Below are 5,207 nucleotides of genomic sequence, written 5' to 3' on the forward strand. Positions count from 1 at the left end.
CTCAGGTTGACCCCCAGATGGCCTGGAGACTAAAGGTCAGGCACATTGGCAGTTGACCTCGGACCTCCAATGAAAACTCTGGACATTGAGTGAGCATCTCTGGTTGGCGGTACACCGTGTGTGACGTCACACATTGCCAGGAACATAACTCTTTGCTGATTGCACTGGGTGGGGGAACCTTTTGGAAGCCCATGTCTGGATTTCTTCTAGACTCTTCTCTTGGCTGATTTTAACCTATATCCTTTCACTGTCATATGTAACAACTTCCAGTGAGTTCTGTGAATCCTTCTAGAAGATTATTGAACCTGAGGGAGGTCTTCAGTTCAGTTCAGTTGCTCAGTTGTATCCAACTCTTTGTGACCCCATAGACTGCAACACACCAGGCTTCCCTGTCCATCACAGACTCCTGTAACTTGCTCAAACTCACCTCCGTTAAGTTAGTGATGCCAGTTGCTCTTGGTGTCAGAAGTGAGGGTGGTCTTATGCCTCCTAATTTCACACTTTGACACCAAGAGTCTCCACCACAAGGCCCTGTGTTCCCTTTTGCACTGGGAGGTTTTTTGTGGTCAAATCCTTTGTGTCCACACCAATCACCTGTTCCTTCCACCCTCCTATCATCATCATTAGCATCTATTATGATCCTGCCTGAACTAGTTATCTCCATGGTGGGTGACAAAGGGCACTTCTGTGTTCCCGTTACTTGTCTCAGTTTATTAGTAGATAGTCTATACCACTGATTCTCTTGGTGAGTGACAGCTGATAAAAATGGGCTATGAATCATTACTTGATAGAACTCATAGTATGGTGGCATCTTTCCAAACATGGTTTTCTTGGGAAACAGGTATTTTGTGCAAATACCAAGAATTTGGTTTCCAAAGTGAAAAACTTGGGATCTTCTAAACCAGTGATTCTCAGCTGGGTGTGGTTTTATTGGCATCTGCTGGGTTTGCTTGTGCTTAGTCACTCATTTGTGTCCGAATCTTTGTCACCCTATGGACTGTAGCCTGTCAGGCTCCTCTGTCCATGGGGATTCTCCAGGCAAGAATACTGGAGTGGGTACCATGCCCTCCTCCAGGGGATCTTCTCAACCCAGAGATCGAACCCAGGTTTCCTGCATTGCAGGTGGATTCTTTACCATCTGAGCTACCATGGAAGCCCAAGAATAGCATAGACAGCCGCCACCCGCCATGGCAAAGAATAATCTGGCCCCAAATGTCAGCAGTGCTGGGGCACAGAAATCCAGGAACAAAGCCTTAGAGTTGCCCTTACTGGCTTTCTACAGTTAGACCTTCTCTTCTGCGAGTCTAAGTGGGAGCTCTGAAAGGTTTGTTGCCCAGCACGGAGATGCTGCACCTGGACCGCCGTTCTTCTCAGGAACCAGCCCCCGATCCTTCACTGGCTTTGGAAAAGCAGGTGGCTTGCAACCGAAGCCATTTTCTGACGATGGGATGCCCGTCCTGTTCTGGGCTGAGGGGCTACGGAAGATGTGAGTGGGCACAGAGGGGACGCACATGAGTGTACAACCAACTGAGGGCTGGACACTGTCACGCTGTGCTGTCTGCTCAATCTCTTCAACAAACCCTGTAGGGTCAGAATCGGCCCTCCAGGATGGTCCATGAAATTACCCGGCTGGTGAGTAGCAGAAGTTCAGACGAGACAGGCTTGTCCTTCTCTCTGCCTCCTGCATGTCCCACCAAATCCTGGCCAGAACTTGGGTACCTTTGGTGAGATGCAAAATGTTGCAAAGCCCTATGTTGGTCTCTCTGCTCTCTCTCTTGATTCTCAAAAGTCCTTCCTCTTATCAGAGCCATCTCTCTCTCTCTCTCTCTTTTTGGTCACACCATGCAGCATGCAGGATCTCAGTTCCCTGACCAGGGATTGAAATCGGGTCCCCTACAGTGGAAGCACAGTCTTAATCACTGGACCATTGGGGAAGTCCCCACTGGAGTTTCTTAAAAACCACAATGAGATATTCACATCCATGCTTGGCACTCTCCCTTTGCCCCCCGCCCCCCACCCCAACTCTTTAGACTAAATCTGAGTTATCAGGGAAATGCAAATAAAAACCACAATGATATACCTCCTCACACCTACCAGGATGGCCAGAATCAAAAAGTTTGACATTAATAAGTATTGTCAGGGGTGTGGAGAAATTGCAATCCTTGTGCACTGTTGGTGGGACTGTAAATTGGTGTGGCTGCTGTGGAAAACAGTTTGGTGGTTTCAAAAAGTGAAACAGAATTACCCCATGATCCAGCTATTTCACTACTAGGTACGGACTCAAAGGATTGAAAACAGGTGTTAAAAAAAACCTTGCACATGAGTGTTCATAGCCTAACTATGAACATTCACCATTGCCAGAAGGTATAACAACCCAAATGTTCACTAACCAGTGGATGAATAAACAAACTGCGGCATGTCCATATAGTGGAGTATTATTCAGCCATAAAAAAGAATGAAGACTTGATTCATGCTACAGCATGGATGAATCTTAAAGACATTATTCTAAGTGAAAAAAGCTACACATCAAAGGCCACATAGTCTGTGATTCCATTTATATGAAACGTCCAGAACAGGCAAATCTGCTATGGGGAAGGACAAAACCTGACTTCAGGTTGGATCTTTGACTTTAACCTTTGCTTCCCATTGCTTTTGTTCAGTAAAAGGATACTGTCTACACATAATGTCCTGCCTGGAGAAACCTTCCTCTCTGCCTGAATGTTAAACTAAAGTGTCTTTGTTCAGGGAAACATTCTGATTCTGTTCACCTGTGAATGGCTGGAAGAAAGAAATGAACACATCCCTTCCCCAAGCCTGGCCAGTCCAGGAGATATTTGCAAGATTAATGTCTTTTTAAACGGGAGTTGGTGATGGACAGGGAGGCCTGGCGTGCTGCAATTCATGGGGTCGCAAAGAGTCGGACACGACTGAGTGACTGAACTGAACTGAACTGAAATTTTACTTCCACACTGCTTCCCCTTCTGTGTTCTGTGAAAGAAACTGGCACCCAGACCTTAGTAAGATGGTTATTTTGAGACATTAGTCTGCCATCGTCTCGGTCTGCTGGTTTTCTGAATAAAGTTGTTATTACTCGCCTCAACACCTTGTCTCCCGACTTATTGGCTTATGTGGCAAGCAGAGTGAGCCTGAACTAAGTAACAAATCTACAGAAATAGAAAAGCAGATTAGTGGTTGCCAACGGCTGGGGGCGTGGGGTGGGGCGGGATGGGGTATGACTGCTTAATGCACACAGGGTCTCTTTTCAGAGTGACAAGATGTTCTGGAACTAGATAGAGGTGATGCTTATGCAGTGTTGAGAATGTACTAAATGGCAATTTAAATAGTGATCTTTATGTCTCTGGATATTGCAGATATCCACCTGGTAACAAGGCCTTAGGATAGAACAAGACTAGAGGGTCCTTTCAGGTTGGGAGGTCCCCTTGGAAGAGATGATGTTTAAGCTGAGACTTAGAGACTAGCCAGGAGGAGATGGCTATGCAGAGAGCTGGAGGAAGGGCCTGCAGTCTGTGGACACAGCCTGAGCAAAGGTTGGGCGGTGGGACCTGGCCTGGTGGAGGCTGGAGCAGCAGGAGATGACCTTGGTCTTGACCTTAGACCTGAAGGGGAGGGAATCCTTGTTTTGTTAATGCGTGCGGGCAGAAAGAGGACAGAGAAAAGCCTAACTAGACTTGCCATGGTGCCACAGGCATCCACAGTGCAGACAAAACCTATTCCCAACTTGGATGGGCTCTAGAACCTTCTAGGGGAGCACAGGGTGGCAGAGGGAACTGGGAGAGGGCGAGCAGGAAGCCTTCTCAGGCCACAAGGTTCAATGGGACCCTCTTCTCTGCAGGAATGCTCACTGAATCCTAGCACCCCTCTTGGGCTGCAGCTCATGACTGACCCACAATTCATGACTGACCCAATATTTCAGCCGTCATCATTAGCCAGGATGAGATACTGCTGCTGGCATGAGGCCCACATTCTCCGGATTCCAGATTTTGGAAGGAGACCTAAAAGTGGGTGCACAGGGGAGAGGAGCCCAGAAACAGCTCTGGTTTCCTGGGTGCGGTCGCTGAACAAGGCCCAGAGCTGAGCTTTCTGCACACACCATAGTCTTGCTTAGTCCTAGCAGCATGTATGAGGGTGGGGTTATGACTATCCCTGTGTGATGGACAAGGAAAACCAAGTCCAGATTGATCAGCACTGCCCCAGATGTGGAGCTGGGTTGGGACCCCTAGGTCTGACTCCAAGCCCCCACCCAGACCCAGCCCTTCACTTGCTGCGATCTGGACTCTGACGCTATCAGAATGACCCAGTGGGGCCAAAGCTAACTTAGGCCAAGGAAGTGATGAACTGGACTTAGGCACAGACTTCAACTTATATAGGTATTATTCCCTTCCTAGGCAGTGCCTAAGAAATCACTTTAGATTATTTGCTGACAGGTCCCTGTATTAGGATACATAGGATCCGCCTATAATTCATGTCCACCCAGAATCTCAGAATACGATCTTATTTGAGTCATAAATCCAAATGCATTTGGGTCTTTGCAAATGTAACTAATTAAGATGAGGTCATACTGGATTAGGGTGGGCCCTCGATCCAATAGGGCTGGTGCTCTTGTGAGAAGAGGGAAATCTGGAGACTTCCTATTGGCTTCCCCACGTGGTGCAGTGGTAAAGAATCTGCCTCCCAGGGCAAGAGACAAGAGACTCAGGTTCAGTCGCTGGGTTGGGAAGATCCCCTGGAGGAGAAAATGGCAATCCACTCTAGTATTCTTGCCTGGAAAATTCCATGGCCACAGGAGCCTGGCAGGCTACAGTCCGTGGGATGGCAAAGAGTTGGACACGACTAAAGCAACTTAGCATAGCACAGCAAATGCACAATAAGATACCAAAAGGCTACAAACCGATTGCCTCTCCTGAGGTGCCCCGGGCAAAAGCAGAGTACTGCGCATGATCCCTGTGCCCAGCACCAAGAAGGGGGTGGGCAGCCACCTGAGCTACACCTCCTGCCCAACCTACTGATCTGCCCCCACCCCCACCCCATTTAAGGAACTATCTCAACTCCCATCTCAGAGAGTGACCAAAGGCATCAGTTTCTTTCTTCTTAAATTTTTTTTTTAATATTTATTTATTTGTCTTCATCGGGTCTTAGTTGCTGCACTCAGGATCTTTCTTTGCAGTACATGGACTCTCTAGCTGAGG

Source organism: Bos indicus, chromosome 7 (genome assembly GCF_029378745.1).
Source record: "Bos indicus isolate NIAB-ARS_2022 breed Sahiwal x Tharparkar chromosome 7, NIAB-ARS_B.indTharparkar_mat_pri_1.0, whole genome shotgun sequence".
NCBI classification, from domain to species: Eukaryota; Metazoa; Chordata; class Mammalia; order Artiodactyla; family Bovidae; genus Bos; species Bos indicus.